Below are 10,957 nucleotides of genomic sequence, written 5' to 3'. Positions count from 1 at the left end.
GCCCCCCACCGCCACCCCCCACCAACCCATACGTTACATCCTCCTCCCTGCCTTCCCAGCAGGAACTGCCCCGTGTTAGCACCGACTTTAACTCCAAGCTGGGACCACACGGTGCATTTGAAATTTTTCTTTTGGTGGCGGTGCCTGTTGTTGGTTTGCTTTTTTTTTTTTTTTTTTTTTTTTTTTTTTTTTTTTTTTTTTTGCGGGAATTGTGGGGGGAAGATGTCTACGCGATGCCGTGTGGAAGTGCAGGAGGCGGGCAGGCAGGCAGGCTTTCCTGAACGTGCCCTCATTTTGAAAGCAAGTGAAGAACAGAAAGAAAACAGGTCGGAATTATTGGGGGGGTGGGGGGAGGAGGGAAGAAGGCGGTACTTTGGTAGGGACGAAGTGTGTGACTGGGGTTTTGGGTCAGCCACGGAGCGATGGCCCCACTCGAGAGAAAGCGCCTCGACACACGTGTCTGTGGGGGTTCCGCGGTGCGGTCCCCCCACACCGCTGTTCCGCCCGGCGCAGCGGAGCCTCGGGCACGCGTGGGCGCCGCGGGAACATCGTCCTTGCGGGCGCCCGGCCCTCCGGGGCTGGGCAGCGAGGCTGGCCCGACGGCTCGGGCCCAGGGGAAAACCTCTGCTCCAGAGCCCAGCTCGGCCTTCCTCGGGCAGCCTACGGGCTCCTCGGGGCCAGCTCCTCCCGCCGCCCTCCCTCTCTCCCGTGTTTTGTCGGAAGTCTAAACGGTACCGGCACGTTCGGCGTCCCCCGGTAACGACAGCCCTGTCCCCCGAGGACATTGATTTGCGGGAAGCTTAAGGCTGGGCCCTGCCAGCAAAGGGGCTGCCGCTGATAAGCTATGCCCACCGCAGCAGCTATGAAGAGGTTTTCTTCCCTGACAGGTGCCTGACAGGGCTGGCCGGGAAGAACTGCTGACCTGTCTAAAGAAATATATCTGCGTCTCCCGGAATGGCAGGACAGATGGTGCCCGTTCGCACCGCGGCGATTTCTCTCGATGGCACACACCGAGCGGAGCTGATGAGTGGTTTGTTTTTATGGCAGGGAGGTAGCGATGCTCTCGGACATCCCGTGGCAAGGGCTTGATGGGAAATGTCCGCTCCTGTACAGGCGCGGGTGCCACCGAGACGCGTACCGGGAGGGCAGGGGGGCAGCGGCATCGCTCCTGCCCCGTCCCCGCGTACATGACCTGCCGCAGGATCGCCGAGGCAAGGGGCTGTCGGCACCCGTGCCAGAGCCGCGCCCCCAGCTCCCTCTAAATTGGCTCTAAAGGTCGCTCCCCGCTCGCCCCCACTCCCCTCGGCGGAGCCGGGCAGCGCCGGGCCGGGCTCACGCTGCCTTTGTGCCGCCCGCGGGGCCGCGCAGGAGCCCGTGTGAGGCAGTGCACGGGGGTGAGGCAGCGGCCCCCGAGCCCTCTCGCTCTGAGCCGCTCTCCCTCCCGTGGCCCCGCTGGGGCAGCGGCCGGGCGCGGACACGCAGCGGCCGCACGGGCAGTCCCGGCCCCCTCGGCCCCCCGGCCCGGTGGCGGCTCCCATTGCCGGAGCGGCGACCCCGGCAGTCAGTCCCTCTCCTCGCGCCCGGCTCCCGCAGCTTCCGAGTGACGCGCACCCCGGCGCGCTGGTCCATCCGCGCACATTTCCAATCTCATGGCTCGTAAACTATTAGCGAAGGGATTTCATTATTCACCTTCCGTATCTGACAAAGGAGAAAGGAAAAAAAAAAAAAAAAAAACCAACCCAACAAAAAGCCAAACCTACAAAACACGCGCTCCTGGAAACAGCAAGCTCGGACCGGGTTTAAATCCCAGCACCTCGCAGGCTCAGGGCTGGCGGCCGCGGGGGCTCCGGCGAGTTCCTCCCTCCGGCGCTGGGCTCCAGCCGCGACTGCTTGTCCCGGATGGACTGCGGGGGTCAGCCTCGGCCGAGGGCAAAGCAAAGCAAAGCTGTGAACTGCGTTTTACCAGCCGCGGAGAAAATATTCCAGAAGAAACAATAAAATCTTGGGGATGAAGGGGTGGGGGGGGGGGCAATCTGCTTGTTTTTCTCCAATAAATAACACTGGGAGTTATTTAGCTCTTCATTGGAATGTGACAGATCACACTCCGGGGCGTGCAGCACAAGCGCTCCGCGGAGCGAGGGCCGGAGCCCGGGGACGCGGCGGAGCGCGGGCGGGAGCGGCCGGGCGGGGGATGCGCGACAGCGGCACCAGGCCTGCGAGGGGCCGGGGTCAGGCCGAGCTGCAGGCGGGGCAGCCAGGGGCAGACGCGCGCCTCAGCAGGGCGCCTATGGAAACATAGGACCCGATCCAGGGAAAGTTACTGACAGCCTGGATGACTCGAATGCAAATGTTAATACAGCTAACTTTGTTTCTTTCTTCCCCACTTCCTTTCATGACTTTTTTTTTTTCATCCTTTAAGAAATAGACTGCGAAAAAGTTTAGACCACGAGGTAGCTATAAAAACCAATATAGAGATTTTGAAAGAGAGACCCACTTCACAATTTTATACCGAGGAGCAAAATATTCTGGCGAAGTCTGGGTCATCACCTACAACAGAGCAATGTTCCCTCCCTGTTTAATATACATGGTGTGGGAAATGGAGGGAAAACATAGCTAGCATCTGTAGTGCCAAAGGAAAAAAAAATATATTACTACATCATATTTTGGGGCTATTTTGCAGGACATTCTTCAAAAATAGACTCATATTTAATTATAGCTGTAATGATTTTCTCTGTGCAACTGCTAGTTAATAGTAAGGAGGAAATGGGGTTTCTATCGAGTTTTTGCATTTAGTATCTTTAAAAAAATAGTAATTTTCCTATGTGTTAATAGCGCATCTGGGACTGCAAGTGACCAACCTGGACCAATTTTTAATTAACACACTGACCCGTCGAAGAACCAAAACTCCCCTAAAAAAAAAAAGAAAATAAGAAAAAAAAAAAAAAAAAGAAGTGTGTACATATATTTATATACACCACCGTACTGGCGTGACCCTGGAAACCCCAGGGCTCTCCTTGCCCTTTTTGTAGGGAGGAGGTGATTTTCCAAAGGCGCGAGGAGATGCGCAAGTTCAGCACCCCCCCGCCTCCCCTCTCAGGGGCCGCCGCCGGCCGCGCAGCCCCGGCAAGGGGGGAGGCGGTCGAAGCGGGCGGGGCATTATGACGGGAGCCCCTGAGCAGCGTGTGCGAGAAAAAGGCCGTGGCAGAAAGGCGGATTTGGGCTCTATGGGAGGTATGATACAAACACCAGTGAGGGGGTGAACACAAGCTCACGCGTGGGTGCTACAAGCTCCAGAGCCTGTTCGGCAGCTCCCCCACACGAAGCACAAAGAGAGGTCAGCTGCCTGAAAGATAAACTCCTTTTCTTTCTGCTGTTGCCTTGTCAATGCTTGCTTTGTATTATTTTTTCCCTTCATGGTTAAATTAAACGTGGTTTTAAAAATATTATTATTTTTGCTATTCACATACACACTTCAGGCAGGCTGGATGCCTGACATGGCACCCACCCCCCAAAACTGGCACTGGAGTACGTTACTGCTGAGTTACACTTTAACTTCTCTGCAGGTAATAATTAAAGACCTTCTTTCTGTATCTCATTCCCCCACAGAAACACGGAGGCTCTCTTTCACAATAGATTATATTGATCACACACACGGGCACGCTCTCGTCCGAGCCGCCGTCTGTGAGCTGCTCTCAATTCCGTGTAGCTCTGTGCTACTTTTCCCAGATCTTCTCCCATTTTTTTCCCGAGCTGAAAGGTTTCTTTAGGTTTGCATTTCTATAAACGCTCCCAAATCCCCCCAAGAGGAAGCTCCACGTGCAAAAGGGGACAGCCAGTCACTCAGATGCACACCTGCAGGCTTTGGCCATAAGTCTGAATTTTGTCCCACAGTTGCATTGTGTGTGAGTTTAAAAATAAGAGATATAGAGGTAACAAAGTCATCTAACATCAGTAATGGAGTATCTCTGTCTAGGGAAAAGAACTCCAGCTTCTTTTTAGTGGCAACACTTTCCAAACAAAACCTTCAAGGCTTGTCCTAACAGCTGTGCTGAAAGTTTTAGGAGCTCTGAGTTACTTGAGATCACAAAATAATCTGCCAGAGAAGTGTGGCACACACCTGATATCAACGGAGGGTCAAGAGCTGGCCAGTTCCAGCTGGTCCCGCATTTGATTTACTTCAGGCTGTTAAGATGTATGCTGTGGTGTTTTGATAAGAAAAAAGGAGTCAGCAGTTTGATTTGGCAATTCTCTCCTTTCTTTTTTTTTTTTTTTTTTTTTTTTTTTCCCTCTGAAGAGACCTGCAGTTTAAGCTGAGGAATTTGTTGTTGCTAGTGGGATGGTTTTTAGTGGAGGTTTTTGGTCTGCATGGGGCTATCTCATCACATACTGTTAGCACTTAACTGTGTTTCTTACTCTCCCAAGTGAGCCAGACTGTGGCATGAACTTTTATGCAGCTTGTCTGCCTCAGGCCTCCAGCATCTCTGGCCAGTGCCATTTTTGGGGTTCACCCCAGCCAGAGAGCTTGGAGCAACAGCAAAGGTAGTGACCATCACCCAGGGGGTCACATCAGCAACCTGCTCAGTCTTGGTGGAGCCCTACCACAGCTTTCCACTCACACCTCTCTCTTCCACAGGGCCTTGTCTCTGAGTTTCATCAGATGCCACTGAAATATTTCAGTTTTGGGTTTTTACACTTTACTGATGTACTCATACAAGCTGCATGTGGAGGCTGCTTACTCTTAGCTGAATTAAACTATTATTTGAAGATATCTCCTGCACCTGCTGTGGCTTCTCCTACAGCCCCCAAAACTTTAGATCACAGAAAGTCAAATCCCAGTAATTACACCAGGGATGTTATCTTAGATGTGCATGTCTGCACAGTGTAAAGGACACCTGCAATACTCCAGACCAGAGGACCATTGCACAAATTACACCCCTGAGAGGTGGTACCAATGGGTGCATAAATAAGGAAATAAGGAGCAGAGCAGGATTTTTTTTTTTATTCTATCCCTGATTTTTCTTTTCCTTTCCTCTTATTTTAATTTCTCTGCCTCTAAAATAGGGAAGCAAGAGTCACTGACCTTATTGCCTTTCCATGAGGCAGTTGGTGTTTGAAAAAAATCCAGGAATACTCAGAGGATGTAATCTGTGCTAATATATATTCTAAGGTAGATGTGTTGCCATTCCCTATATTGGGGTTGGCAAACATTTCTCAGCAGAGACTACATTTTCTGTTGCATATAGCTTTAGAAAAAATATCATCACTTAGGCTGAAAACTGATATGCTGACTGTCTGTACTGGGCAGATTATTTTGAAAATACCTGCCAAAACAATTTGTCCATTTCTAAGAACAAGGTTATGGAAAAATAAACAGTTTTGCTCATACTAAAATGGAAACTTTTTTCCTTTGAAATACTCTGCTGCCCTCAGGCTTTGAAGCACAGCCTCAAAATGTGACCTTTTTTATTTAAAATGTGCTTTTCCCACTCTGTCTGAAAATTTATCTAAATGTGTCTAACTTGCAAATATTAGAAATTGTGTCATGAACAGATGGCCAGCAATGATTTCTTTTATTCTAGCAGGAAAAAGGCATTGCTAAAGGTTGGCCCTCTCTGCGAACAGAAGCTTAAGGATACAGTGGTGAGGTTAGATTTCCACTTTAATCCCCACATGCAAGTTTCCCCCATGAGCCTGAGCTTTGGCACAGAATCTGAGAGGTAGGAATCCTAGCTCTCCTGAGCTCCAAGTGATTTGAAGGTTGTGTCAGGAAGAAAGGTCTCCGTGTGAATACAACACAGAGGAGAAAAAAACATCCAGCCTGGGACAGAGCAGGATACAGAAGCAGTCAAGCCAGCCAGAGAGAAAAGCTGGGACTGGTGTTTGGAGGCAGGAGCCTGGGACTGATTAGGTAAGGAGACACAGAGGTTGTGCAGAGAGAGCAGAGAGAAACTGTTCTGTTCAGGAGCCTGGAGGGTAGATAGGAGGGCAAGGCTGGAAAAACCAACTAATGTTGTCAGCCAAGAGCAAGGATGCTTAATTGCAGGATGTCCAGATTAGCTGGGCTGAATTTCATTTGAAGCATGGTAGAAATTCTGAAAGTCAAAATGTGAAGTTTTTTCCTACTATTTATAGCCGATGCAGTTTAGCCACATAATTAATGCTTTTTATTTGGAATAGAGTCTGCTTTCTAATGCGGAAAAAGAACTGACCTTCAGGAGAAGTGTTCCTGAGATGATTCAAAACATATCTTAATTTGTGTGTGTGTGTGACCACTGAACTAAGGACTTTCTTTTTTTTTTTTTAATATATATAGTGTTATATATTCAACACTAGCCGGCACATCGTGGATGTTAAGGAAATCACTTACCTGAGGGCTTCAGAGCACCTCCCCTCCATTCAGCTTCCATGCATTAGGATACATGACCACACAGATTATAGTCCACAAAGTTCCTGAAGCAGAAATCAAACTCTGCAAGGTACCCTTCCTCTGGGAACTGATCAGTACTTTGTAGGTTTTATTCACTGGATTCCTGTCTAATTTGTCACAGAGCTGGCTACAGCTCGTGTACAAGGTAGCGAATTACAAGCAGGACTTGGTGGCGGCATGGTTGCTGAATTTTACCTGCCAAGTTTGCTTCCATTCCCCTTCCACCTCAAAGATTCTACAGTGTGGGGAAAGCTGCCTCAAGAGGCAATAATTAATTGAGATTTTCATATGACAAGGGCCCATATTGAAATTTTGGAGTCTGGTGGACTGAAGTGAATTACTCACTTTGCATGGACTAGGCCAAGCAATGCAGAATGCCAAACAGGTTGGAAAATCAAGTAGATAATGTCTCTAATTGGATACCCCAAATTAGCAGGTATTTTCTACTTTAATCTCATTTGTTTGGAACAGAGATTTATTAAAAAGATAGGATGATATAATCCCTTCACAGTTTCAGGCTGTAAAAAAGAAGCACACAGATGCTATAGTGTGGTGGGGAGAGGAACAGGAAAAGAACAAGATTAGGATTTGTATACCCCAGATATGGCTCCATGTAGGTAAATTTAACACTGGAAATACCTCCTGAAGAAAGCTTTACCCATGCCCTACTCTGCAAGCCAAAGGGGTGCTTGTGAAGAGGGTCAAACAGAAAAGCCCCAGAACTGACCCAGAAGAGACTAAAAGCACATCTGTACCAGTGAAAGCGCTTGTATCTGGGGACTCTTCATGTCAAGTATATGCCATGGTGACTTGTCTTTTGGTTACTGCACACTCACTTTCCCTTTGTTTCTGGGTAATTTTTCTCTTACATAGTCTGATGTTTGAGGAAAACTTTCTTTTTTTTTCCTGGAAAATTCCCCGTCATCTCCTACTATGTGATGGTGTAATGATAAAGCAGGTGGGTATTGGTCATGAGCAATGTGATTAGCTTTCATTCTCTCACTTCCTACTGGCTTTAAATGTTTATACAGCCTGAAACACTCTTTTAATTTGTGTGTGTCTTAACAAAGTTAATCATAATAGCAAAAGGGCAATCAAACAGGAGAGCCCAAGTACTTTCTAACTTTTTTAATGTTCAAAAAGCACCAATTTAACTCCTTTTTTAGTGGGTAGAACTGAAATCTATTAATTTGGAACTGGACTCAAATCTTCAAAGTATTTCAGGGGGATGGATTTAACACTAACAGTACTACAGATTGCCATACATCTGGCTGGATTTAAACAAACCACAGGGAAAAAACTTACTTTTAAACTTCTGAATTTCTGTTTTCTATGTTAGAATATAGAAGAGATATCTTCTTTTAGTGAGGGATAGGAAGTGCCCTCACCAGGCACATGATTCTGACCTCGGTTGGAGGATCCTTGGCCTGGAGTCAAGCAGTTGCTGCGCTCACTGAAACAGCCAAATTAACTGTCTGCTTAGCCATGGATTAAAATTCATTCACTGATCCAAGACAGTAAGTGAGACAATAATTTGCTACTCCTGCTTTGTTTCGCAGCAGATTCTCATTCAGAATAAACCTGCAGTTAAGCATCAGGTTTTTTTACCCAGCAGTAACCACGGTGGCATTGTAAAATTGTACCTCCAGTAACTTCAACAAGTAGGATAAATAAATGCAGATGTAAAAAGAGAAAACTCATCCTGTTTTTAGTAGCACAGAGACTGCATGAGAGCAGAGGACAGAGGTTCAGGAGTCCTGATGCCATCAGCGCTCACCATTATTTTGAGTGGTAACTTGTAACAAATAAAGTGTCTTTTCCTCTGAGCCAAAGACCTCTTTGACACTGCCTTTACCACCACAGCCTAACTCCTTTCTTTAACAAACCACCGGCTTGAATGAAATGTTACAGAGTAAATTGCTTAATGTTTTCTAGAGACCTCAAATATGTGAAGTACCCAGTGCATAAAAGAGAAAGCTCATTTCAAAACCAAGTGTAGCAAAACTGACCTGCTGGAGAAGAGCCTCTGCCTTGTTCCTGCTCACATTAGGTACTGTGTTTGGATTTCCTAACAAAGCAATGTATGCTTCCAAGTCCATCACTTTTAAACCAACATACAAGACAGAAAAACAAATACAATCTAATTATGCAATGCAAAGGTGACCATCTGGCTGCTTAGGAATTGCAATTGACCCAGTTGCAATTGGTTTTCGTATGGTTTTCGTATCAGAGGCAAAAATTTGGGTGTGACATCCATATCTCTCCTATTATTGTTGATAATGACAAAACAAAATTTCAAGCTGTAGCACAAAAGTCATGTTGATGGAAAACAGTACATCTCCTGCTGTATGTATATCCTATACATTACCAGCCTCTTTGCAGAGCAAGATTCCTCTCACCATGGCCAGTAATAATAGAAGAGAATAGGAAAAAAAGCTTTTCTCTGTGTATCTGACCAAGTCTAAGATCTGGTATTCATGTCAATAAAGCTTTACTATTGCTTGTGATGATAATCCTGTTCCATCCCACCCCTGAGGTGGCTATAACTCATCAAGAATGAATAGATCATTATATAAAAGTATGTACCTTCTTTGATGTACAGTAATCTGACTGTATCTCTATGTGATGCGAAAGACCTCCAAACAACAGTAGAGGTGGTCACAATAAATCATTTGAGTATAAATTAAGCACTCATTGCAACAGCACTGCAATATTTCATAGACACACATTCCAAGGGAAAGGATTTATTCATAAATACACTGCTGACTAATAACTGGACACTCCCAGTGTGAGTTTAGAGAGAAGAGTGGAATGAAAGTTTATTCTGATTTTCTGGGTATGAGGATGGCTTTTCCACTAGCAGTGGCTGGTCCATCCTTGTCACTTGTGTTCGAAAACTCCACATTCACTCACCCATACCACCAATACATAGGAAAAGAAAGCCAGAGTTGCCTGGGAAAGTAAATTTAGGATGAGGAATATATTCTGGACCTGCTGTGTGGCCTCACTCCTGGGGAAGGTTTGCAAAGAGGTCAAGATAAGCCTTTGCCTAGGCAATAGCCAGCCTCCCTAAAGGCAGATGTGCATTGGTCTCTCACCAGGTTAAATTTGTCGAGAAGAGCTACAGTGCTTAAACTACTTTTGTGGGGTGATTTTTCCCTTTTTTTTTCCTCCAGGGTTACTCCACCTTTCTGAGGATGAGGAGCATATGCAGGCTTAGTTGTGACACTTAGCAGAGAAGTCAGAGAAGTGGTGAATGCTTGAGAAGAGGCAGCTTTAATTTGTGACTCTTAATAAGTTTTCAGATTAGCTTTCCCTTCAAAAAATGGAATAGCTTTTAAACTAAATATCCATTATAAAATGTATTGACAATAACAGAAGTGAAAATTCTGTATATTTGAACTCTCACTATTTAAGGGAAGCTCCTGTAAAAGCAGACATTGTACGCATTCACTGCAACAGACACACTAATATTTTGTGTTGTACAGAATATAGAGGACAATAGTGTGCAGAAAGTCCAGTAAGCCACCATCTTCTGTATGGAAAAAAGGCAATGACAATGAAGAACGTAAAGGGTGTAGAATTGCATAGAGGGGGCTGATGCCAAAGATCAGACTTCATCCTTACTGATAAGTAAGAATGCTGAGATGAATAAAAGCAGAAATTAATTCTTAGCCATCATACAAATCCTCCACGCTATCCTATTTTAATGATTTCATAAGTTTTTGAGAAATATGTATTGTCTGCTGGTAACTGCACACTTATTTAATTCACCTTCCTAAAAAATCAACACACGTTGGGTATTTGCTTTGTAGGCTCACTTTTCCTTAGTACAGAGGATCATACAGTTAATGTTAGAGCATTAATTTGAAAAGCTGAGGAAGAGCATTACAAATAAACAAAATCTAAAATGAATTAAACTCCTCTTTTATTCAGGGGAAGAATAAAGAACAGCAGTACACACATTTAGAGTCATAAATGTACCAACAATCTTAATTGAACTAGTATTTTTAAGCATGTGACTGAATCAAGTAATGGACTGGAACAGAGCCTATAATCAGCAATGATATATTCAGACTCTGTTTGAAGTCTGTTTAAATTTAAGCTCAGAAAAATAGATTTTTAGCCTAATAAATTTGCCTCCCAGAGTATCTTTTTTACTGCTTGGCAGTATGCTATTGTGGTGGGAGAGTCACACCTATTAATCTGAAAGTGCACTGGATCCTCTCTTCAGGAATAAGTTTTCTTCTGTGCATATTTATATCCTCCACAGTCTTGATAGACCGACTCTCATTTATCTTGAAACAGATGGATATCAAACCCAACTCTTTCTTCAGATTAGAATGTATTAGGAATTGCTCAGATGTATCAATACCCTAAATAAAAGAGATTCAGACCTTTCCTTTTGTACTTATCTCTTCTAGCAGAGAAGTTATGCCCTGTAAGTTCCACAGTGATCAGGCTGCTGGGGCTGACTTCCCTAAGCTTCACTGTGCAGCTACAGAGCTGTCTTCTCCTGAAGGCAACTTC

This window comes from Vidua chalybeata, chromosome 3 (genome assembly GCF_026979565.1).
Source record: "Vidua chalybeata isolate OUT-0048 chromosome 3, bVidCha1 merged haplotype, whole genome shotgun sequence".
NCBI classification, from domain to species: Eukaryota; Metazoa; Chordata; class Aves; order Passeriformes; family Viduidae; genus Vidua; species Vidua chalybeata.
Note: the sequence above shows the minus strand (reverse complement) of the source record.